The sequence below is a fragment of the Cyanistes caeruleus genome, chromosome 12, assembly GCF_971803275.1.
Source record: "Cyanistes caeruleus chromosome 12, bCyaCae1.hap1.1, whole genome shotgun sequence".
Lineage (NCBI taxonomy): Eukaryota > Metazoa > Chordata > Aves > Passeriformes > Paridae > Cyanistes > Cyanistes caeruleus.
The window spans coordinates 11,652,362-11,679,500 of record NC_141712.1 but is presented as its reverse complement, the minus strand read 5'-3'; the positions used below and the strand labels follow the sequence as shown (position 1 = coordinate 11,679,500).

Below are 27,139 nucleotides of genomic sequence, written 5' to 3'. Positions count from 1 at the left end.
CTTCATATTATACTCATAAATTTTATTTTAATAAAAACCAGTGCTTAACAGACATAAACAAAAAATGCCAAAAAACCCACCTTAATTGTTTTTCAAACCTTTTGCACATTTTGTTTAAAACAGATGTTTCCCTGACTTGTCATTGTGATGAAAGGAAATCCAATATCCCCTCTGCTTTCCAGTGCAGAACTGCAGAAACAAGGAATGACAGAGGAAGAGAAGAACCATCTTAACTGGGAGGTGATTATTACAGCTAGAAGAGAAAGAGCAAGGACACATGCTGGTGGTGCAAGCTCATGTATTTGAACATTCTTGTTACCTTTTTTCTCACAGTCTAGATTAATTTTAAAGGCTGCATCTGTGTGTTTCAATACTCCAGCTGAAATGAAGTCAAAGAAACTCCACCCACCTGTTGGGCAACATTCTGCAAATCCACTGCTAATGTCACGTTCCTAATTATATTTCACTTCTCCTGTTACATTTTTGCTATGATCCAGTTTTCAATGAAAGCAGCTTTCATCTTAAACACAGTTTTTCTCTTCCTTAACTTCCCACTTACTCCCCCATTCACAATGCACAGCCTTGTAATAGTTCTGATTTTCATGGATAATCTTAATCCCAAGTTTACAGTGAAGTATTAATTGTATGTTTTCTTTCAGTCTGACTCATCCTCGACTGTCTTAAACCATGCTTAGTTTATAAAGCCATCACAAATGGTGTGATATACTTGAACAAGAGCCAAAAGCTTTGTAAAGATCCTTTTCTTCCTGTAACAAAGCAAAATTATATTTCCTTTCTTTCAACAAACTGCCATGTTGCCTTTGATATGAAGGCAATGTGAGGTAAAAGAGACAATATGCATAATCAACAAATATTTCTCTTTTATCAGAGGGTATTTTCTGCCTGGTCAATGTGAAAACTGGATCCTTTACAGATTGATGCTCATTCAGCAAACAATACAAGCCAAGGCCAAAAATATGTAACTGCTAAAAGGATCTTACATGTAAACAAATCAGGTATTTAGGTCCAACAGGTTGACAGTCTCATGTGTAATTTCAATGGGGTCCTTTTGTTTTAGGGCAATGGTGATTTTCTTCTCCAATACCACTCTTGTATAATTTTGATAGTAATTAAACCACAGATGGAGGAGCAAGAGGCACAACTGATGAGAATCATCACTCCTCTTGAGGAAGCTGTCTCTAATTCTAACTTTTCCCATTCTTTTCTCTTGTCATTGTCCCAAACCATACTCAAGGAATCAAGAAAAATAACTATATTGGTTTTCTTTTTCTGAATAAACAGTGCTGCACGGATGTGTTTTTAATGTGAAACACAACCTTTGTTGTGATCATTTCCTAAGCATGATGTTTAAATGGAAAATAGAGCACTTGGGAAAACCAGTCTGAATTCCCTTCCACAGATGCAGCCTGTTGATATAGAATTCAGGCTTAAACAGGGAAGGAGACTTTCTCCTGTAGTACAGACATAAATCTTTTCTCAGCATTGCTGGAAAAGGCTCTGCAGCTTACATAGGTGAGACAGCTGTGAGGAAATAAAGAGGGATTTGCTATGGGAGAGCTTTTCCAGTTTTCTGCCTGCAAAAGATAAGAGTTCAAGTTGATGGGCATCCTGCTGCACAGATGGCAATGAAACCATTATGTTCTCCTTCCAGAAACACACAAAAAGATAGGATCCCACAGTGGATGCTGCTTTAGATTTCTTTCTCCTTAGATGTTTTCAGTTTGGTTTGGGTTTTTTTGGTAGACAACTTCATATCCATGGACAGTTAAGATACTTAAGGCATTTCCTAACATTGAGCTCTTCTCTTCTTAGCACTAAGCTATAGGTAAAGCTCTGCTTTCCAGTTTGCAAAGCTGCATTTAGCTGAGAGACTGATAAATCTTAAATCTTATTCTCACTAATCACTAATGGGTTCCAGACTAGGAATGTCAGTCTCACTGATCTGGCAAAAATTTTACCTTACACCAGCGATTTACTCCCCAGCTGTCATCGTCTTGTTACTCAGGAGCTGCATGAATCTATCATAGCTGCTCTCAGAAGTGGGTAATTTGTGCCTCTATATCAACACCCAGTTGCCAAAAAAAAGGCCAAAGCGTTCTCAATGAGTAAACTGCACTTGCATCTGCAGATCTCAGAGCGGCCAGCCTCCCCAGAACAAGTCAGTGCAGCCCCTGACTTGCTGCAACTGGCACCAAACTTTTATAGCTGCAAGGAACCAAGATTGCAGGCAAAGATTTTTCAGATAAGCATGTCCTGGCTGAAGTCTGAACATTGTTGTAGGGACGTGACACAAGAGTTACAGTGGCATGTATTTCCCTCCCTGGGCTCTCCCGTGCAGGGAGAAAGTCTCTGGAGACATCAATCTCCTGGGGTTTGAGGTCAGGTTTGCACCCAGAGAGCAGAGCCAGCAATCCAGAATGAAAATGTGCACCTCCTTCTTAACCTGCATGCTTGTGCTGATATAGATGTGGGCCCCAAAATATGTATGATAGCACCTCCCATGCTCTGCTACCAGCTGGGGACAAGAAAAAAAACTCTGAAACTGCAGCTAAATTCACCAATGCCAAACAGCCCTGTTTTTTTTTCAGAAGAGTTTTAGTTACTTGATTTTCTCTGTTCTGTTAACAGTTGTAAGGAAAAGCAGGAATGCTGGACGTTTGAGAGCTGACATGACAGAATGCCACAGCTTTTCAGCATCTCAGTGGTCTGCTGTGTAAATTAGTAGCTAGACCATTTTACAAATGTATATTATTTACCCAGCAGATGCTGTTATGGTCTCTTGTGTAAATTTGTAATTAGACTATGTACTGCTTTGTGAAAATCCTTTAATAACAAAGGTGCCACTGGGTGCTGAAATAATTAAATCAACCCATTTGAAACAACACTAGTTCACCACCTCGACTTGGGTGATATAATATTACACATTCCTGTAAAAAAAAACAGAGAAATTGAGAATGATCAGCTACAAAACATCAGATACAAGGGATAATGTTACCCATTCAGTAGCTTTGGGTTTGGCATGAGTCTAGTGTCACAGTTGAAAAAGTTGCAGCCAACATACCAACAGCTCAGACAAAGAACAGATGATCCGTCTCCTCTGCCATCTATCATGCACAGCATTGCCAACTCCAGGGCTTTACCAGCACTGACATTTAAAACAAAGTATGTGTCAACCATATTAAATAATATACCAAGCTGTGGGTTATTAAGTGTGGGGTAATTTGACCACAGCAATTAAACTGAGATTAAAGAATGATAAAGGCAATGTTATATGCACTGTTCAGTGGGGTTTTTGGAACATATGGAGTCCTGAATATTTCCAAGTGTGAAAGCCACATCAGATATTAAGGCGCATGTCAGTCCCAATCAACACACTCCTCCTGTGCCCTCCCTCCTTCCCTTCCCCCTGTGAGATGCTGCTCTCAAATGGCAATAGTTTTCATTCCACATATATTCAACCAATGAAATGTCTTCTGACTTCTGTCTCCAGACTGCAGCCCAAGGAACAACGCGAGGGTTTAACGTGGTGGCACAGTAAGAACACACGATTTGTCAGACCGTGCCCCAAGGCAGCAGGGAGTGGGTGATCCATGGACAGCCACTGTGCCACAGACTCACACACAAACCATTCGTTTTCAGACCAGTAAACCTGAGGAACATCTTCTCTGTCCTCCTAAAGGGTTTTCTGGTAGAAGTCTAACGGGGAATTTGCACATAACCACCCTGTCTGCGCACAAACAACTGTAGGCAGTCCAGGCAAGTAAAATCCACAGAAAACTAAAATCTAAAGAGCACAAGGCAGCTCATCAGCAATCTGTTCTCACTTCATGTCTGCAGGCATTACCCCTTCCATCAGAGTGGCCAGACAGAGAAGCAGTGAAGAACTCAGGTCTGCAACAGCCAACAAAGGAGCATTAGAAAATCAGGGTCAGAATTTCCTGTGTATGGCCCTAATCCTAGAAGTATTTCACTATTTAAAAGAAAAGACAACTTAAAATTGAAGGTGCACTCACATTCCCAAATTGCACAGTTACCAAACACACTGTGACACTCTCCTCAGGTATCTGGGGATCAGACTTGCTCAGCAATTGCAGCAAGTGTGGGTCACCTACGATGCTTTTACCTGCAGAAATAAAAATCCTAATAAAACGATTGAAGCTCATAATCCATTTATAAACATTGTCTATTAGGATGATCCTGATGGAGAAAGCCACCACAGTGCTCCACATAAATACCTCAGCCCTCCCATTTTAATATTTCTCGGTGGCTGCCTTTGGTACATCTTTGAAAATTTCAAGTAAAGAACATTTCTCTAGTATTTTCTCATCCTGAACCAGAGCAATTCAGGTATGGTAAATGGAGGTTTTTGAATACTTATCTGTTTTTTAAAAGCCACCTTTCCCAGAAAAAAAAAGTAAAACACAGCAGAATGGTAAAGAAAATTTAAAAATTACGAAAATAAGGCAACATTCTAATGAAACAAATGCAGAGAAATAAATACATTGCGATAAGACAACGTCCATTTAGAAATGTCAAAAGAACACCTAAAATACTGCCAGGACTGAATGAAGCATAAATGAGAAAAAAAACACATTTAAATCCCCTGGAAATAGCTCCAATATAAGCCTATCTGCAATTGTTAAAACCAAAGGAACATACCCAGACCCGAGAAGATATTGACATCACCAAAATTTCAAACAGCTTACCTCTTATTTGGGGGCTTTTCGACATATTAAAAAGAAGGCAATCCTTGCATGATTTTCTCCACTTTCTTATCTGTAAGCATAAAAGCAGTTCTGTTGCAATAAACAAGTCTGCTCATATTCTCAAAGTTGAACACCTTTCACTGGAACTTTCATTCAAAGGGAAAGGAAAATGGGGAGGAAAAACAAAACATTTTGGCAACATTAAACATAGTTCCATTGCAATGACCCCAAAGGAAGGGACTGTTAATACAAACCCAGCTTCTTCACTAAAAATAATTTCCAAAAGCTGATAAAGTTGTTTAAATTTTATATTGATATATGATAAAAAATGCCTTCTGCATTTCATCTTATTATTTTTACTGTCCTTCAAAGCTACATTAATATAATTATTTTTCTAACAATATATATTTAATCTACTGATTTTTTTTTTGTGTTCTCTGAACCTTGAACACATCCCAGATACTACACTCTGTTATGCCCAAATGAGATTTCCAGCAGCCTGGAAATAAATCTGCTTTAAAAGGGAAGATCCTAGTGTGAAATAAACTGAATTTACCTCTAGTGAAGACAAAATTTATTCTAAGGAAAATGCAGAGACCAGAATACAGTGGCCACAAAGACCAGGTCAGGCTGAAGCAGAAAGCCAGACAACTTCTTCCTCTTCTGAAAGTTTCCTCTGGGTCAGGCCACAGCGTGAACCTCTCATAATACAGTGAGTATTATTGACAAGGCATCAGCCATGAGTTCGCCCTTCCCAAAGGAAAAAGCAAACAGAAGAAGTGGTCTCAGGAGTGAAGTTGTCTCATCACCCTCTACAGGAATTCCTGAAGCCTCTGTGGGTGTCCAAGGCCAGTGTTAGCCCTAGACCTCAGACTCTGCAGCACCCAGTCCATCTGGGGCCAGAACATCTAAACCAACCAGGACATGTTTTGTGGTACTGGCTTTCTGCTTGTCTGCTGTGTCATGGTTCAGAGCTGGCTTAATGACACCTCTTCAAGACCTGAGCAGCAATTTTCATTCCTCTGCTACAAACTATTTATCCACATCTATCATTTACCACTAGCACTAGTGTGGGCACATATTTTTTCTCATTATTTATTGTTTCTATGCCCATAAACCATGACAGTGAAATAGAAATCAATAAAACAAACCAGATTTTAAAATAGTCAACTCAGAAAAACTTCTCTCTGCTGTAATTACAAATGCCAAATTTCATGACACCTTCTTTTTAATAACTGAGCCATAAACTTCTCAATAATGAGTCTTGTAATGGAAATGCTAAGCCTCTCTTTACTGCTTTGGCGTGAACTTGCTGCTATAATCAGCTATTTTTATCAGTTAGTTGATTACACCTTAGAAAAATGACTGCTGGCAACACAAGTCCTGTTTCATTAGAGACTCTCTTAAATACTCCAGTGTGGTAATACAGCCGAGAACTGAGAAAGAAGGGTTGAAGAGAGAGAAAGAAATATTTAAAGAAAGATGGGGGAGAAGGGAGAAGTGTAAAACTTAGAGAGAAAGGGAAATATGAGAGAAATTCTTAGAGAGAAGAGTGAAATATGTGCAAAAGTCTGCAGACTTGTCATTTCCAGCTCTCACTAGCAATGAAAGGTGCTGGGTTGGTTTTGCTCTCTCTGCCAATGAGGGTCTTTTGCCACCCTGGGAGTGTCAGCAGCTTCTGGGCTCCTCCTGGGCACCTGCCTCTCCAGACAGCCTTGAAGTCCTGAGCTCTGTGGATGGAAGTCTGCCACCTCTTTACTGGCGTTGTAAGTTTTCACTCTTGTTCAGGAACACTTGTGATTTCCTGGTCACTTTAAAGAGTTTTTCTTCTTCCTGGTTTCCCTGAAGACTTCAACTGGCACATGTTCACCCACAACAGTGAGCCTGCAGATTCCTAAAGCTTTCTGTGACCCAGTTTGAGATACATGGCACATATTATACACCAATTTAGACCAGATAGTTTATTCCCTTCCCTAAGCGAGTCATGAGTTTCTTTTACTGTTTTAATTGTGTCCATGGTATGTTGAATTAATTCCTGCATTAATAACATCTAACTAGCTTCCAGCTCTATGCTCTAGAGGAGCAGAAGAGGATACAGGAAGAATAAGAGGAGCCTGTCTTTTCCTGAAAGATCTTTGAGAAATACAAGGCACAATGCAAACCAGGAATATTGTATCTGTTTTCTTGTCTTTAAAAAATAAACCTAAAACTTTAAAAGCTTCATGTTAAATTGCCATTGACAGCATTATCCTTGCAGGTGCAGCTACATACTGAGTGTCCCAAGGATATAGTGGCATCTTCTCTATGTTGGTCAGAGGGAGCTGGGTACACATCTACAAAAATCCTGCATTTCAACAAGAACTTTCATTTAATAACTCCGTTATTATTTTGCTCAACAGTGCAGAGATGTGATAGAGGGAATCCATAAAACACCACACAGTGTATAAATAATTATTGAAATGTACAGACATAATCCTCTAACCTTGGAAAAAAACTACATGTAAATATAATTATGAAGGACACATGGTTGCAATATGATGACAGACAGTATTAAACATACAAAAGGAAGGACAGTCAAAGAGGTTTTTTGCATGTGCAGAAACTGTAGTTTGTTTTCTCTGCTAGCTTCCCAGGCAGCATTGTTCATATGCAGTTAATCATGTCTGTGTTTATACAGCCATACTGCAATTACATTCAAGTTTTCCTAATTCTTCCACATTTAAATGAGAACCATAATGCTGACCATTAGAGAAAGCCAAATGTTGTACTGTAAGGAGGGAAACCCCAAACCCCATGGATCTTATCTCAGTTACAAGATGAAGCAGCATTAATTACATGGCTTTATAACCCTAATCCCTCAAAAATACTTTTTAACCCTATTCCCCCAAACCTTCAGAATTTAGCCCATTTTCCCTTCTAACTGTTTAACAATTCCTAAAATCTTTTGTGATCCTGCATTGCTGCAGAACTTCCTCCTGACTTGGAGAGAGCCAAGATTAGGCCCAAAGCAAACTCTGTCCTCAGCCTTTGCACACAGACTGCACTGCATTTCTTCCATTTCTTCCAGCCTTCAGGGACCAAAAGCCAGCAAAAGCCATACCCTTTACAGGCAAGTCCTCTCGTCTTCCCAAAAGACTCCTTGTTCCACTTTCATAGTCCAAAGATGTTGGGAAAGTAGAAAAGAACACTAGAGACAAGAAGTAGAAATTATATTACAATTTTATGTATTCAATCTCTACTAATTTCCCTGCTCTAGGTCTCTAAATTCCCTCAGATAAGACTTCAAAAAATACTTCTTGAAATATGTCCTCATACCCCCAACACTGTCAGAATGCATATTTGCATGTACTAACTTGGCATAGGTTTAAAAGTAAGAAAGAAAGAAATAAAAAAGAAAAGCCCCTTTATTTCTTGCGAAAAAAACAGAGTAAATTATCAATTATATAAGGAGATCTGTGCAAAAACGCTTTCAGCAAGATGCACATTGCAACTCTCAGCCAGGCAGCCCCATTAATATGAGTGAAGGTGAGCCATCTGTGAAGGTGAGGCATTGCCTCAGAGTTTCACAGTCAGTATGAGCATCACATCCTCAGCCACAAGGCAAGTATATCACAGGTGTATTCCAGGGCAAGAGCACTGGAGCATAGAATAGAATAGAATAGCATCGCTTTTAAATTAAGCTTTTTGTGGTTACAAAACAATTATAAGAGTTTTCAGAAAACTTCCCTGTTTTATTAAGCAGAAAAAGTCTCCTCCACAATGTTGTGCTACAGCAATTCCCACAAATGACTGAAGTATAACCACTATCTTTTCCCCTTTTTTTTCTTTTTTTTTTGGGTGGCTTTAATTTGCTTGTTCTTTATGTTCATTGGCAGCCCTGCTAAAATGTATCTTTGCAACCTATTGTCTTAGGTAAGATTATATCAACAGCTCCAGAAGGACCACTTTTAAAAATAAATTCTGCTTTCCCTTATCATTGACAGGAATCACATTTACATATTCTCCTGGTGGAACTGATAATGCACCAGATGATTAATGTGCCTCGATGTGGCGATACCTGTAGACTGTTTGATCAATGTCTTGCAAAGAAAGTGTCTTTCATTCAGTATGCTCAGAGTCCAAAAACGCCCTGTGATTAATGTAACTAAATGTTTGGGGTCAGCTGAAGCTCCAGTTCTTGTTCCTGATTCAATATCAAACCAAAGATAGGTCACAGGAGAGTGGATTAGTCATGTGAAGAAAAAGTCTGACCATGCAACTTCAAACCATGTCCTTAAGAAAACCTAGAGTTCTAGTAATTTTTAGTTACCACTACAGTTATCTGCACCGTTTTTTTACCTCACTGTTAAACAGAACAGCCCAACATGGTAAGCCTTTTAATGCCTGGATATTTTCACTATAAGAATAAGTGGGTTTGATTCAGTCCTTGGCATTGAAGTGTGGATTTATTCAGATTTATTTATTACAGTTAGCAAACCATGAAAATCCAGGTCTCTGAAGTTATTCCCCAAAGAAAGCACTTCATACAGTTGGAAGATAGCAAAATGTCTAATGAATACTAGACCTTTTCTTAGTTTTATTTGATTATCTGGGGGAACACTGACTATTTTTGCTTGATCTTACATCAGCTGTTTGGTGTCTTGTTAAAAATAGATGTGAGATAGGAAATACAGGGACCTGCCAAGGGATGACTTTCACTTCCACTCATATTTACTCTTTTCCTTGAATCTGAAGGAGGTATAAAAGTCATTCAGCCTGTGAGTGGAAATGCCACCCTGCCAGCTCTTTTTCCATATTTGTCTCATTTCAAACACATCCCTGACCAGGAGGAAAGAAAGCAGGCTAAGGAAAGAGCTCAGATGCACACTCTCAGCTAGCTCTGTCCACGGTGAACTTGGCTGCCTTAGACTGTCTCTATAGTCATAGAAAGTCCTTGAAGTTAAGTGAAGATAAAGCCAGGCCAAAATATGACCTGCTGGGACCAGATAAAGGCATTTTGTAGGACATACAGAAATTGGAGGTGGAATGGGTACAGGTTCCAGGAGAATAAAGGTGATGTGTAACTCCCTTAGTCCCACGAGCTGCTGCAATGCACCTCCCTGTCCTCTGCTCAGCCCTGGCTTCACACACCACAGCAACAATGCCTTGTCAACACACAGGACTTATCCTGGACTCCATCCAGACCCACTAATGCAGAAACCTCCTCCTATGCCATGCTGCCTCTTATGCTATTGAGATGCTTCTCTTGTAGCCAAGGCATCACAAGGCCAGGTGGCATCATCTTATATGCAACATCTGCCAAAAAGAAAGGTGGTGAGAACCACCTGGAAACTGCTGGTTTCCAATGTAGTCAGTCTCATAGACCACAATGATCTCAGGAGTCAGGCAGTAAAAGAGCAGGTAAGAAAACACATTACTGATGAATTTTCACTCTTCTCCTTATGTCCTCACAACTGACTAAGACACCATTAAAAATATAGCCTGGGCCTTAAATTCCTGTGTTTCAAATGAGCATCTCTGGCAGCAAAGCCCAGTTTGTGCCTGGCTGATGAGGGCTCCAGCCACTGACTCCTCTGATCAGCCAACACCTGCACACTTTGCATAAGGGAAGATGACAAACCTCGTACCAGGTTTACACTCATGAAACATAATCAGCTTCAGCAGCTTCATTTTTTACTTTCCTTATGGCAAACAAAAGTTTCTGGGCCATGTCCTCAACAGCAGTGGTACACAGGACATTAATTACCCTCTTTCCAATGCTTTCCTTAAACACAGCTTAATTCAGTGCTCCACAACTGTGCTGTGGCCTTACAGCATCACAGCTGATGAGAGCTTTCAACTTTAAGAAACTACAAGAGGCTCTGAGATTGTATTTACTGTTCAAGGAAAACTCAAGACTAATAAACATATCGTAAATACTAATATAGCTGCAAAAGTTAATTAATGAAAAATAACTATTATGAAAAATGTTATCAATAATTTTAGGAATAACATACATGCATAATGAATGGATTTTGCCCAGGGGTAATAGCTTGCATCTTGGCCTGATTTAGTATGGAGAAACTGCATCATAATGAAAGGCAGAATTATCACATAGTATAACTGCTAGCTTTATCACTGCTTGGTAGGATCCTAAAACTGTCATCAAAATGTTAAAATTACACTCACTTAAATGATCTCTATAATACAAAACTATGTGCATGTGGATTTATTGCCCTCACAATAATGTGAACAACTTCACCATCACTGATTTGTAAAATGCTAATTATTCTGCTATAAAGATATACATCAAAATAAAACAAGATGGCACTTTTAAAGAGGGTTGGCTTGAGGCAGGAATTGTACCAAATACACTCTCTTGATTTTAAATATGGATGAAATTATTAGTCATTTGAAAGGTTTGTGGTTTCCTGTTTAATTTTTTGGGTAACTTTGTAAGTGACATTGACTTGGGCTACTAAAACATAAAGGATTTTTCATTTTTTGAGAAATATATTTGATCTGGTTTTTTTTCAATGCCAGAATAAGAAGTTAAAAGTGACTTCCTTGCTTTGGGAAGAAGTTCAAGTTATAAAGTGTAATCAATCCCTGAGAAATGACCTAAACATCTATGTCTCTTAAGGAACAAATTCTGTCTGCACATACCCAAACCCAATGGAATAATAAAATGGAGTTACTTTATAACAGAATAAATGTATTGGGAAAATAAGTCTATGTTATTTACACACTTCTATATTTAAATTTTGTGTAGACAATATATACTTAGCACAAACCATTACATCTCTAGTAGGATTTTGCTGCTATGTTAGAGATTTTATTGCATCTCACCAGTAAACCTGCTTTTCATCCTCAAATATCATCTAATTGCATAAGAGTCTTATTAATACACAATATAGCAATGTTTTAAATTATATGGGCTCATAATGGATTACACAAAATATGAACAGTGTTGTTCATCAAAACCTTAGCTTCACACCTACCAATATTATTTAATTAAAACTATTTGTTAGAAGGAATAGATTTAATCTAGCCTTATCTCTAGAGAGACTTCAATGTAGCCTTTAAGGTCCTCTTTCTACAAGGATGCTTCTATCCTTCCAGACTTCATTTCAAGTTCTTAGGTTTTTAAGATTTTCACATTCATAACTCTGCAGACAAGCATTTTCAGATATGAAGGCCTGATCAGAAATCCTAGCTCATCCACTAAGTGCCTTCCTCGATCTTATGAATTAACAGATTTATTTAAGTAACTTTCCAACATTGATGAAACTATAATGCATTATATAGTTCTGGGAAACTGAGGAAGGAGACACAAGTATGCATGAATTGTTCTTGTTCAGTAGCAACAAAATAATAATAAAATTAAAGTAACAGGCAACAGTGGGATTCAAGCAGTACCTAATTCAGTAAAATTCTGGAGAAAAAGTTAATCTGACAGAATATTACTGTTTATTGTCATAATGATTATAGCTTTGTGGAATCCTTGGGATTCCTGTACAAAGTTCTCAAGTTTTTTCATGAACTTGAAGGGATTTTTGCCTCTCTGCCTTACTTCCTTTAGGACTAGGGCTGTTGTAAATCCATGAATAGGTTATAAACCACTCCTCAACTCCATCCTAGGCCAAGTAGGATTTACCTAATATTCTTTAATAAGACACATTTCAGTTCCAAAATTAACTTGGTTTTGTTGCAATTCATTAGAAATGCTATCCTTTTTCACCAAATGCTCAGTTCTATAAAATCCAACTACATTTCTCTTAAAAGAAAAGCATCACTGCTGTATTCATCTCAGGCAAATTAGTTTCTTCAAAAGCACATGAGCTTATTGGGAGGAACACTTGGAAATGATTGCTAAAGAGGAAGGTTGCATGGGGTACATCTTCTAAGACATTGAAGAATGGAAGCAAATGGGAGTGAATGAACAAATTAATGATTAAAGAAGATTTTTTTTTTTTTTATTTATTCTGGAAGCTCTGTCCAGCTTGGCCTCCCAGGTTCGAGTAATCTTTCACTGTCAACATAAGCCACGAGATTGATTCAATTAAGATTAGCGGCACTAGAGAAAAAAAGTGGCGTGGTTTACTTTTGATTAGTATTGTCTTTCCTCCCATCTCACAGTGGCTGTGACCCTTACAACCAAGATAGTTTAAATATATTAGATGATGAAAGTAAATCATTTGTCCAGTATGAATAAGCACAAGAGGAAATAAGCTTAATCACCACTTATATTTTAGATGCTTTTACATCTTTGCAAGGATTCTCTTTTCTATTTCACATATTGGATTTAATTGACTTACGATTAACTCTTACACATATCTAAAACAGGGGCAATGGTGTAGAGCTGGAAAAAGAGGCCAGGGTACTGAATACAGTTTACTGCATGAAGTAGTGTAATTCCCAATATAATTACCTTTGAAGGTGGATTAGTTTCTATCCCTCTTGCATCTGAAGTGCTTTAAGAGTATATAAAGGACACTTAGTTCCCATATCACACATTAGCAGGTAGATTACATTTGAAAATTAGCTGGAGACTCAAGGTGTTCATCTCCCTGCTGTCACTAGCATGGCCTACATTTTCTGCTGGTACAAATGGGATAAACTGTCTTGAAAACAATTGAACCACACATACTTACAGTAGAAGAGAATTTGACTGAAAGTCTGGGGTTTATTTTTGTTTTTTTCCCCTTACATCAGAATGAAGAAGGAAGCTAATTCCCATATTATCCATTCTAGAAAAAAATGTTATGGCATTTTTTTCTATTTTTCACAGTCTCCTAGGACACAGCAAGATTAAATAACTTAAATAAGGTATCCTAGGCTTCATGGTAACACAGATAATAACAGGTAAAGGAGCACCATTTGCTACTGCAGTTATGTTTCTGTAACTGTATAGAAAGGTTTTATTCAGTTCAACAAAACAGACCATAGCTCTAGTGCACAGTGTAAATACATGTGTTGCCTTTATGTTTCTGGAGCTATAAATTCAAGGTTAACTGATACCTCTATTTTAATTACAAACAGAAAGAACAAAATCTCACCTTTCAGTGTTAGAACACAAAAACTGCAGGCCAATGTTAGCCAACAGCAGCTTTTAGAAACATCATTTTGGTCAGCCAAGGGCTGATTCTGACACAGAGATGAAGATTCTTCTGATTAATGTTGACTTCAATCATGGCACATAGTTGTAAAAGGTACTTATTAGCACTCACCGTGTTTGATAGAAACATAAATAAATCACAAATATTTTTTCCTGAGATACATGAGTTGGGATCCTTGTCTGGATCCATGTTAAACAATATTGGTCGAGGGTTGATGGGTAAAGGACACCAACATAGCCTTTTATCTTTGCCCCAAATTCATATTCCAAACCAGTCTCGGCATTGAGTGTAATGAAATCAGAAGTCTCAGTTCAGTCCCTAGTGGCATTAGTTCACATTATAAAATCATTACACATCATTTGACAATGTTGTGCACTGTTAGCATAGAGAAGAACTTGTTCTGTGTCTCTGGGGGAGACGGTCCCCACAGAAAAGATCAGGTTTGTGTGTGATGAGGAGGTGCAGGGGGGAGTGCAGCTGGCTGGTTGATAATGAGCACTTTGATGTTTAGCGTTTTTACTCCCTTAACACTCATCAAGACCAATATTTGTCAGAATACAAAGAGGGGAAAAAAGTCAAATTGTTGTTTTCTAAAAGGGCAACTGAGTAACATTTACCTAGTACAAGTTTAAAGAGAAAATCAGATGTTGGGAAATACACAGAATGTATTAAATCAGCTTTGTCTATTACTATTCAAAACATCTTTGACTATTGCTAGGCTGGAACTTCAATGTAAAACATGGATGTTTTCCTATTTCCTTTATTTTTTCCCCTTTTAAAGACAGATTTACAGCATAACATCTGATCTCATACACTTGTCACCATGGTACTCTCCAAAGGCCCTGAAGACAATGGATCTTTCCAAGCAAAAGAGTATTTGCAGACTGGGTGTCTAACTCTGCATCTGTGGGGATTGGAAAGCTCAGGCAGAGCCTGCCTCAGCTCACAGTCTCCCCAGCACACAGTGGGCTGTTTGCAGCCTGCTTTCACAGCTTGCAGCAGTACATCTTTAATTACTGGGAAAGAATCCTATCTTTAATTGTGGTTGAAAAAATAAGTCTCTTTGCAGGCCACATAACAGGCTCTTTCTCAAGTGGGTTGAGCCACAATTGTAATTGGAATATAAAGAAGGAAGGACAAATAACTAAGCAGTTAATTAACTCTGCAGTTTTAGTTAAATGTTACATTGTCTTTTCAGTCATGGAAACATCACCATTCCCAAGAGCATGGCTGAAACTATCTGCACAGCTGCTGGAAAACCCAGTCGCCAGGGGTCACCTAGGCCATTGTATCTCCAAAGGCTAATGAGGATGGTAAAGTCAGGTAAAGCTGGCTGGAAGCCATCATTTTATTCCAGCACGAGAACTTCCTCATGGTGGGCCTATAACAATTTGATGCAAGTCAAGACCAGAGTCCTGTCTGAGCCACATGTCCTACCTGTGCCCCCCTGCTCCTCCAGTGGGGTGAAATAGATCAGGGGAGGCTGGACAGGAGCACAGGAACACAACTTAACGGGTCCAGCCACAGCAGAACCAGTGCCTAAGTATGTACTGAACAGCCTTTGCTCTGGCCTACCTTAAACATTACAGCAATTGAAGTGATTTACAGTGGACTGAAAAGCCTGTCATGTCCCTTGACAGAAAACTTAGGGTTGAAAACATCTGAGTCTGATTAGCAGCCATCAGCCTAGGGCCCACAAAAGCCATGGCTCAGGCCTAGAACACCATTAACATCTGGATTTGGAGGCAATTTCACCAAGCAAGTTGCACTTCCTTCCTCGTCAGCCAGTTCTTGAGTTCTTTGATTTGGGTTTCTGCCTCATTTTCATAATTTCTCTGAAATTAATACACCACGGTTTGTTTTTATTTGTAAGACTAATGTTCTGATACAGTCTCAGCATCCCGACTGTTTTAAATAGAGCAACCTTGCTCATGCTTACCCTGATACAATAAAATCAGGAGACCTGACCATACTAAACACACTTTAGGTAACTATAAGCAGGTTTATCTGCTGTTTAACCCAGTGTAAATATTTTCAAAACAAAATTAGGGAATAAATGACTGTTCCAATTGTTCCAGGTCCTTTCTTCTTTAAATTCCTTCTCCAGCAGCTGTAGTCTGGGGGTGGGGGGGACAACGGGTCTTGCAGATATCTGGCTTCATTCACCATTCACTCTTAAATGGTGTAACAGTTTTATGGCCTTTCCTTAATGATCACCCATTGTGTAATGGATTGCCAATCAAGGATCACTTAATGACAAAACAGAATAATTTAACCCCTATTCAAATGACAATGCCCAGAATTGCCCACGTAAATGTCTTTACACCACAGAAAGTTTTTCAGCTGAATGAGGAAAATAACATTAACAAGCTATTATCCTCTAGCTCTTCCTCAACGCTTACAAAAGACCGACCTTTGAACTTTGAACTTTTTCTTTGACTGATCGCCACCATTATAACATTTGTGTTAGTCATTTAAAACTGCAGGTGTAGCCACTTACAATACCTAATAAACCGTGTAGGCTTCAAGGGAGGAGAAAGTCGGGGCTCGAGGAACAAAATGGGAAGAATTAGCAATGTCATTTCAAAAGGAATGATGTCCCGTGGTTCTCCCGCAGCAAAGAGGGCCCTGCCCCAGTGCTGCCCAGGAGCTCTGGTCTTTGTGGTGATGCCTCTCACCCACCATCTCCTTCTGGGGTCACTCTGGGAAGCGCCACTTGGGTTGCTAAATCACACCGAAAGTCTTCAAAAAATAGTTATTGCTGCACTGCTGAATACACGGCCAAGGGACGAGTGTGTAGTGAGCACTGTCAGCCTCCAGGCAGGGAAAGTTGGCGGTATTGACTTTTTTAAGTGACCGATTGTAAGCTTATGAAAATACAAAACATCGTGAACATGATGTTAAGGGACAAGAACTGCTGGGCAGGAGGTTTATAAATACTTGCTTTTTCAGTGGAATAGACTAAGGAAGAGAAAGGAGGTATTTCCAAATCAGATACAACTCCCAAGAATCTACAGTAGGCCGGTGAACGTCCTAGGAGCTCTACAGAATTAAAATCAGTGAATACCTTGCTTACTTTAAACCACAGCCTGGGGTTTAGCGACCTGACACAGTGCAGGAGGCACCTGCACTGCACCTCATTCCGTCTTTGGTTTGGAAGTGAATGAAAAGACAACTTGCAGAGCAAAAGTTACACATGACATAAAGTTCCTGGACAGCAAGGCAAGCACCTTACTCCTTTCATGTGATCTTTACACTTTTTAAAAAAAACTGAAATCGATTGAAGGTGAGTGCAAAAATAGGTAGGTGTTCACTGTTTTTCACCAAAAGTGAATTTAAATGGCAAATCAGTACAACACAACCACTTATTGGAACCAGATTTTAAATTTGTACAGTATTTATAAGTCTTGCCTTACAAGGACAGGCACAATATAATTTGATTTATTTAGACAGTCTGAAATAAGCCACCTATGTTCCAGATAAAAGTTTCGACATTATGATCAATTCTGTGAGAAAAATAAGCACAAAGTATTTGTCTAGTAATAAATTTAAAAACATTTGAACATGGTCATGGATATACCATAATTACAAAAATAAGGAACTTGATCAAATAACATGTTCACTTTGAACCATTCATGCAGTTTGATTTAAATAATTGAAATACTAACTTTATTAATATTTTGAGTTGAAAATAATATCAAATTATATAATATTTTAGATAATTAGTATATAACAGGAGCTAATCTAATATAAGGAAAAAAAATGTAAATTAAATCAAATGTTAAGAATGACTACCTGATTCCCACCATTATCTAGGGGAATTTAGGAATTCTAAACATATACTGTTCTAAGGTTTTTTTGCCATCTTTTGTATTGATGCCTCACAAAACCAGGCTTACCGCATCAAAAAAGACTTAAAAACTTTCTCTCTTGAGTAGCTCTTATAGTCACACTATATTTTGTTATATTATGTTATATTTTGTATAATTACCAAAAAATCCAAAAAAAAACCAGGAAAAAACACAAGGAACAAAACAAGTCTTCATACCCAATCACCAACCAGATCAATCCTAAAGACCTGGTCATAGGGCCTTATGCCAAAGAGCTAGAGATGGAGTTCCTGGTTTGGTACACAAATACTCAGAAATTCAAATTAAACCATCTCTCTAATACCAGAATTGATCCAAATGGGGACCAGCAGACCTGCCCATTTCAGTCACTGCTTTAAACAAGTCAGGAGTGTCCAAATGTATTTGGATCCTCAGCAGGTTAGCTGAACGAGATAGCCTTTATCATGAAAGAAGACACAAATCCACCTCCATGGTAAACACATTTCTGGCAAGTTCAGTAAAAACGGGAAAGGAAGAAGGAAAGACACATTTTTTTTCTTAGGAGAAGCTGGATGTGCATTCCTAGGCATGTCCCTGTCTCTGTTCTTGCTCTGCAAGTAGAAAATATTGCAGCATTAGAGCTACTGAGACAGCTGGACCAGAAAGAGCTTCCACCAGTTCCAACTGCACAGGAATCCCCAGTTGCAATCCAGTTAGGAAAACTGGACCTAACTAATAAAGTTCATACCTTGATGAAGAGAATGGGAACAAAAGCTGCAGCACAATTCCAGTCTTGACTGATTCAAGACCAGGCACTTCCAACCATTTCTGGTATCCACCTCCAGCAGGGAATGGAATCTCACTGCCACTGTTTTCTTCACAATTTTCATTAACATTCTTGTGTTTAACGTAAAACACACCCACATACTGCACCAAAAATAATTACACGCCACACAGAAAAGGTTAGTGATGCTTTAAATAATTGCCTACAATGTCCCTGACATGACCAGCAAAGAGCTGAGGGAGAACAAAGGAAGTTTATAAAGAAACCCACAAATATTCTAGAGGCTGCCATCACTTCAGTTTTGGAATAGGTATGTTGTACACACCAATATACAGAGCTTGTACATCAAAGTACTTTCTTTGAGGCCAAAGAATCAAAAGAGAAGTTTAGGGAAATACCAAATATTCAAAATCACTGAAAGCCCCCAATTTTGCTGTGAGATGGGCACAAACCACATCTCTAGCAGGGCTCTCTCTACTCCCTAGAGCCCCAGTTACAGGTTACTTGAACTGCCTGGTGTCAGGCACAGCCCCTGACCCGTGTGATGCTCCCGCTTGCTGGGGGTGAAGGCACACACATCTCACCGCACAGGGATCTGACACGCTCTTATCTCGGGCCTTTTGCTCTTGACATTTGTCACCGCTTCAAAACTTATTATAGCCACCATCTCCGCTTAAATTTACAGATACGTTTTAATTAATGGGCGAAAATGTGTTTATCTCCTCCGAGCAGTGCCTGGCTTCCAAGCGTTTGTTATCTCCGGTGTGAAATTTCGGCTGACAAGAATCAGCGCTTCCCACGCCGCGCTGGGCTCGGGCCTCCCCAGGCCTGCTCACACGAGTGTGCCGAGCACATCTGCCTGGCCTCTGCCAGCTGGGGCCGTGCGGCCCTTCCAGCGCCACAGAGACAAATTAACGCCAAAGAGTTTAATTGTGAGTACACCGTGCCGCTTTACGGGGCGGTACACAGCAGTAGGCACTGTGCAATCGCAGCTCTCCATCACAGATGTGGCCGCTCTCACCAAGGAGCTCTCCCCGTCTGTGCTGCCGCAGTGCAGCCGCTGCCAGGGGACAGGAACGCTGCCCTTCGCCCACCTCACACACCCAGCGGGGCAAACAACGGGGACAGACAGCAGCGACAGCGTGCTAAACCCCTCTCCTATTTTCTTTAAGTAATAACACGTTTCTTTCTTTAAAAGTGCCAGCTGACTAAATATGTATGTCACACCATCAAAAACATGTAGGCCTGGGAAGCCTGGGTAGAGATGGTTTGGGAACACGGCGTTGGTAGATGTGAATATTTGCCCAGATGGCTGAGTGCCCTTGAACCAATTGTTTCAGCTTACTGGAGGCAAATCTGAGGAGCTGGAGCAGTTTCTGCCAAGGCTGCTGTGCCTTTGTTTCCTTCTTCAGGAAATGGGAAGAGTTCTGAGACTCTGGGAGACTGTGGGAATTATCTTCAGATTCTGTGAAATGGTCACATACATCAGCTGAATCAAGTTATGAGGGAAAATTCCAAATTCTTGTTCATCATTTTGCTTCCTTCTTTTCCCTTCACTCCTATTCTCATTGCTTATTGATTTTTGTTTCCAGCTGACATACGAGCGACAGCCTACATTAAGACAACAGCAGCTGAAGCATCAGGAACGTCAACATCACTATATACCATTTAAGAAATCTGCAGTTTGATGATGCACATTTACCACTCCAAGAACTGCCTTAGGGAAATACAAACACTTCTGAAGGGAGACTTCTACTAGGTGGGTGGGCTTCAAAAAAGCACTGCTCTGCATGATGTCCAGTAGGAGAATCCCTTTCAAAACCAGTGAGATGGACGAGCTGTCATCAACCCACTTCATTCCTTGGTTTGCAGGACACTCATAAAATGGGCAAAGGACAGTTCTGGTTTGTTCAACACACAATAAAAATGCACAAAAGGTGATTGACATAGTGAAACTGTGAGCGTGGTAAATAAACATATGTGCTTCTGGAAGCGCTGATCTACTAGAATAACTCGGGCGTGTGTATCCTCTAGCTGCTGAAAGACTAACCACCACTTTAAAACAATTGAAATCCCTGTATATTGTGAGTATAAGCTCTTAATTAATTTGCTATATTACATGTATCAACAGCTAGACAGAAATGGAGCTTAACAGCAATTTATCTTCAGTCATGTTTTGAAGCCAACACAAATATTTCTACAGTTCACCCTGCTTTTGACTCACTATGTAAGTAGAATCAAAAGGGCCCAAACCATTGCTGACATTAATGTCATAAAAGGTGTAACCTGGCTTAAATCAGTGCCGTTGGTTCTTCTTGTGCCAGCAATGAACTGGGATCTCTGCCTTCACTCGTGACACTGCAATTAAGAGAATTTGATGTAAAGAATAATTATGAACAAACTCACAAGATTCTCACCCTTTCAGGAAGTGTCACCGGCAACAGGTTTGTATGGTCCCAAGGCTGCCTTTCGATTGCTAGGCAGAGATATTCTCCCTCATCTGCTAAGGAAAATCAACTGTGCTCTCCCACCAAACACACATGCAGTGTACAAACCCTGTACTGAGGTTTCCACTGAGGTTCTCCCACTTCTGAACCCACAGTGGAACAGGAGCCTCTGCTCTGGGCTGACAGCAGCTCCTTCCCATAAGGCAATCCACTGAGGGAACACATCTCCAGCTGGGATTCTCCATGCATGGGACACACTCATTAAAGCTACTAGAGGTGCAATGGAACAGAAAAGATTAAACAGCAAAACAAAAACAAGAACAAACTACTATACCACAACCTTCACACACACATAAAAATTACCAAAAAAACACACCAAAAAACAACAAAGTAAAGAAAAAACCCCCTTTAAAAATAAAAGGAGGAATATGTGCAGCCATAAAGGATTCCCCTGCTTGGTCTGTCCAAGCTTTTCTGTTGAGATTTTCACCAAGAATTTTACCAGGGTTTTGTGCTGATGAAGCAGGCACCACATATTTTGACTTGCCATCGCACTAGCACTATTCCACCAGGGCTCTTTGCCTAAACTTGACTTGAGCAGGTAAATGAGGAATTTCCTCTAGGTTTTGCCATTCAGCTCCATACAAATATGGCAACTTCAAAATCCAGATGATCAAACCTGAGGAATAGTTACAGAAGGGCAGCTGTCTTCAACAGACTCAAGTGAAAGGAGATAGCTGAGATACCTTGCTGAGACAGCCGGCCCATATTTGTGTTCTCCAGTTTATTCAGTCTTCCTCTAGTTATTTCATTAGATCTTTCTTAATGAGTGTAATCCCACAACTCCCCTAGCATGCACACTACACAGCCTGTCCCTAGAAATGTACTCCCTCTGCCTTTTATAAAGCTCCCTCACAAACAGACTGTTCCACACTGTACACACATATCCATGTAAGTAACACAATTTGCCAATTTGCCAAAGGGTAAAAAACTCTAAGCTCCCTTTATTTGTCTCGCTGCTGAGTGATCTCAGCCCCAGTGACTAAGAGTCAAGCAGCGAGCTGTGAGGAGATGCCATGCTGCAGCTATACTCACCTCAGCTGCAAGCAGCAGAGCTGCCATCTTCCTAATCAGCTTTAATTTAGCTGTCTCACAGCTTCATAAGTAAATAAAGACTTACTTAGTGTCAGAAATATCAGTATTTAACCGTAGAGTTAAAAAAGTATGGTAATTAAAAGAGTGCCACAAGTCACAGCTCTGTGCAATCCTAACAGATTGTAGGGTTTGCCTTTTTGAACCTCTCAGCACGTTTAGAAACTTGAGTAAAACAACAAAAGGTGTTAATAGCTTTAAGGGGAGCATCATGCTGATAGATTACCCATTACGGTTACCCACTCACAGAGAAATGGCAAATAGGTTTGATCAATTCGATTTTAATGCAAAGTGGAACTTGAAAAAACCAGCAATGAGCAAAGAGAAGACCTTTTGTTGCTAATGTGTCTGAAAAAAAGGACTTAATTGAGGTCATAATAATATTAGCAGTTATTCACCATCAATAATTCAGCCTTATTTATTACTACATGGTAAAGTTCTGTCAAACAGGAATCGTTCGGGCTTTGTTATACATGTTAACATGAAGCTAGCTGTTGGATGATTGGTATATATTTCACCAGCTGCTCAAAACTGCGGGATAGCAAGAACTAATGATATTCTTTCTTGGTCCTTGCATTACACAATAGTTAATTTGCTGCATGCAGAAATATACGTTACAAATATAATAGTCCCACATAAAGCATGCATAATAAAAAAAGCATTATATCTGAAACAGTGACTGACTAATCTTGCCTGAGCTATCTGTCATATGGAAAACAATTTCAATTCCTGCATGATTTAGTACTCCTACAGCAGGAGAAACATAAATTCTGCCTTTTCACACAGTTCTAGTCACCTGTGATTAGTTATCTTTAAAAAATCTAAACGAACGTATAATTGTACAATTATAGATGCAAACTTCAGTGTTAAAATTTAAAATGTATTAGTCTCGTAAAATGGCTCATTAATCTCTGGGTCTTAAAGGACATACTTGTCCGGTAATGAGCCAAATGCAGGAAATATGTGTGTGATGGTGGAATTTTACCTCATAAGTTTGGGTTTTTTTTGGTTTGGTTTGGGTTTTTTTTAACCTTAGAATAATTTTATTCCTACAAAATCTGTTTACCAAACACAAAGAAGTTGTCAGTGACAAAGTCAATTGCAGTTCTCTGGTCATTAACTATGGAAATAAGCTGTTTTGAAGAGATTAGTTTTTCCTTATACACGATATTCATGGATTTATAACAGCTATATAATTACTGACTGGAACTAGAACCAGAAAGGTTGGGCAGGAATATTGATCTTTCTGTGTCTGCTAATGACCACTTCTTCGCTGCGGCGATGGAAGGAAGCCTTCTAGTAGATTTTTACCACCTTCCTTAAAGAGGAAAAAAAAAAAAAAAAAAAAAAAATATATAGGGGCACCTGTGCAAAACAAAGCGTATCCCACTTAGAGACGGTCCGGCAGCGCTTGGTGCGGACATTGGGGAGCCCCAGGGCAGGGGCGGAGCGGGGCAGAGCCGGGTGATGGATGGGGATGCAGTCCCGAGGAGCCGGCAGCCCCTCCGGGAGCTAATCCACTTGGCAGCGCTGAGATGGCTCCTTGAAGGAGCTAAAGTAGACTGACACAATGGCCTGCGAGGCATTAAAATGTAGGAATTAAAAACTGTTAAATTGCACAGAGGGATTCTTAACCTCAGCCCTTTGGCAACACAGTGATGTTTCTTCCCTTTTCTTCTCCCTCGCCTCTTCTTGAAAGTGATTTGTTTTTTTTTTTGTTTTTTTTTTTTTCCAAATGCCTCATCAGACCACACTAATTCTGAATGCCAGTTCCCTGCCGTACACAAACCGTGTTAATGAAGGGAACAAAGCATCTGAAAAAGTGCCTCGAAAAATACCTTGTCTTCTCCTGGCTGCTCCTGCCCTTCTCCCTGCCCTATTCCACTGCCGTCATCACTCAAAAGCACATCTGGATTCGTAGATCCCTTTGGTCTCGCAAACGTAAGATCTCCAGACAAGCCCTCCTCTGTAATTGGGGCTGTGCAGATTCCCTGCACCATTTGAATGAGAAAGGTGAGGCTCTCCGTTGTTTAAATCGACAAGCAAATGTTCAAAACTATTTTAAACTGGGGACAATTATTGTTTGCCCTGGAGCTTAAATGGATATGGGCTTTTAAAATTTTTTTCCTTTTTTTTTTTCCTTTTGTTTTCTCTGAAACACAAGTTATCCTCAGGCTCAAAAACTGACATGTGGTTCCTGACAATAATAGGGTATCACTCAGCCACTTTGTAGAGAGCTGCCAAAAGAGACGACTCTTCTTCCCTAGCTGGTGGGTTGGTTTGGGGTTTTTGTTGTTTTTAAACAGCGTGACATTTTAAAAGTTATTAGAGCATTAATGCTGCTTTTTAATGAATAAAGCTTTATAAAACTACTGATATGGAATTAACATAAGTTTACCTCTGAATGCAAGTCTCCTTTTTTTTTTTTTTCTATTTTACTATCCATTACTTCATTAAATCAACACTGGAAAAGACTAGCCTTGCCAAATTTCTCACTGCACATTCCACTGTTTGCCCATGACAGTATTTGAATGTGCTTATTATTTCTAGTAAAGCCCTTATCATTTTCACTGTGAAATTTAAATCACCCTGATCCAACTCTTCTTAGCTAAAGTCAGCTTTATCAACCACAAGAGATGTGGGATTTTAAAAAGATCTGAGTAAATTCACATTGTTTGGATAAACTCATTCAGGGGGTTCAGCAAATGAAAGCTGAAATAGATATGTATTCCAAGGAGGTTATGGACTGCTCGAAAACAAAGAAGTTAAAGCATAATTAAAAAAGGGAAAAAAAGTTAATACCATCAGTATCTTTTTAATGAGGGCATTCACAGACCAGATTTTGAATTGGTATTTCTGTGCTTCCACAATAATTTAACTGAAAAGCAAGAAAAAAAAATAAAAAAAGAAAAAAGAAAAACAACCCAAAACATTAAACTGTTTACACAAATATATTTTTTTTTCCTACAATCCACTGTGCTATGTTATCTGGTCAGTGTTGTGCTATCAAAAAATGTTAAGGGCTGCATTTATGCATTATCCCACAATTTAAGTAACTGTGTATCATGTATATTTAAAACCATCTCTCTGTAGTTTTAATTATCTCAGTCTGCAGGGAAAAAACGCAGCTCCCATGCCTGAGACCGAAATGAAAGTGCTGCACGCTGACAGCTAAGATGTCTGTCCTAGCTTGTTGAGATTTCCTGTAAAATTTGCATTGAAAAGGCAGCTTTAAATATACTTAAAATAAAAAGAGCATTTGCATCTAATTTGCTACACTTGCAGTATTAAAGTTTTATCTGAATAAAGACATGTCAAATGGATTTATATAGTTAAGCTGATAGCTTTTAAAGTCAACACAGTAACATCAGCTAAATTCAACAAAGTAATGGCAGCAGCTAATGGCATTTATTAGTTTATCATCATTTACTTAAAAACCATAACAGAGATCATTTTATTTTCACATTACTGTTTGTGATTCTTTGACTCAGTTTGTATTGATTCCACAAATTATGGCAGAAACTGACATTTATCTAACAGAGTTTTCCAAGCTATAAATGTTGGCTTTAGTGGGAAGCAATTGAACACTTGCCACACAATGGTTTGAGCCATGCTAGGAACAACCATCTTCAAATAAACACATTTGGCAACCATTTTAAAATGCGATTGTTGCTTGTCTGATAATGACAGAAGGGTTTTTGTTACTGATAAGGCTCTTATTACAAACCACTGCCTATGTAATCTACAGCCTGATCACACAAAGTGCTCAGCACACTCACCCAACCCAGCAAAGAGCTGCAGCATTAAGCTTTGTTTTGAAGATATGCATAATAGCAAGCAAGGCTTTTTGCAGTACTTCTCTTCTGCAGACCTCAAAGAACTTCACAAAAGAGATCATTGCAGTTTACACAGGAGGAAACTGAGGCTGAGAGAACCCAAATCAAACCCAGTGCTGCAGTGGGACTTGATGCTGTGAGTCCCAGTTTAGTATTCTGCACACTAGGTTTTACTGCCACCTTACCCTCCTTCTGACTTCAGAGTGTCATCATCACTTGCCCAGACTTCAGTGGTGCCACCTGCCAAAAGTAGATGCCTATGATAAAGATTGTTGAAGGGTCCAGAATGTTACAGAACAGTTTTTAGACTATAAATCCATGGTAAAAAGCAGGAAATTTTTATGCATTGTACTCTCAATTCTGCTATAGTTGCCTTTTTACCCCTCTGTTCAGCAATAATTGATGAAGCCTAAAAATTTACCATGAAATGTTCGGCAATATTTTATTGCCACCATAAAAACCAGACACACACATATCTTGGTTTGTAAATATTATGGGCGTGGACACCTACCTGTTAACACTCAGTTTTACAACTGCATTTGAAAATGACATCAACAGTTTTCAATCATGAGGTCTACTCTCCTCCCTGGTGACATCTATGCTTGTTCTTCAGTGGAAGAAAAAAATCCAGCTGAGCTGGAGATAGGGTTTATTTTCAGAACTATTCATGGAGGTCAACATTCTTGCTAACAGGAGGCCCATGTCTAATTCCCCATGTCGTATTCTAAACCTTTAATTCCAAAGAATCACCAGTTTCTCTCTTTTTTTCTCTTTGTTTTTGGGGATTTTTTTGGTTTGGTGATTTTTTAGGTGGGCTTTGTTGTTGTTGTTGTTTTGTTTGGTTTGGCTTTTTTGGTGTGGGTTCTTTTTTGTTTTGGTTTTATTTTTTGTTTTGATTTTTTTGTTCCTTTTTTTTGGTTATTTTGGGGTTTTTTTTGTAGCAGACCATATTCCCAAGAAAAGTGACAATCACAAATCACATTTGGCAAGAATTTGAAATGATCATGCTTTGTTTCATGCCATTTATTATAATTCTCCCACAGCAATGGGCTTTGTTCTACTGTGTCCTCACCCTGAACTCTGGCTTCTATTTCAGCACACATTTGTAATTCTCTATCCCTGGGCTGAAGAGCTCAAACCTCTGGCTCACCAGAACAGCCCGAGACAGCTGGAGCAATGGTTTCTGAGGCATACCCATCCTTCTTGGATCACCACCTCACAGCTGGCCAACTTTCTTATGTGTAAGTGCTGGATCGGGCAAGAAG

General features: G+C 39.3%; 1 long non-coding RNA gene across 1 annotated transcript in view; it reads right to left on the bottom strand.

The window, feature by feature from the left end:
• Positions 1–27,139, bottom strand: part of LOC111934591 (uncharacterized) — a 129,194-nt gene that overhangs the window by 51,109 nt on the left and 50,946 nt on the right. Inside the window, exons 5-9 of the long non-coding RNA XR_015275243.1 lie at positions 26,060–26,114; positions 7,828–7,914; positions 6,327–6,631; positions 4,728–4,797; positions 4,035–4,144 (exon numbers count right to left, since the gene is read on the bottom strand). This is a non-coding gene — a long non-coding RNA (uncharacterized LOC111934591). The remainder of the gene's footprint in view (positions 1–4,034; positions 4,145–4,727; positions 4,798–6,326; positions 6,632–7,827; positions 7,915–26,059; positions 26,115–27,139) is intronic.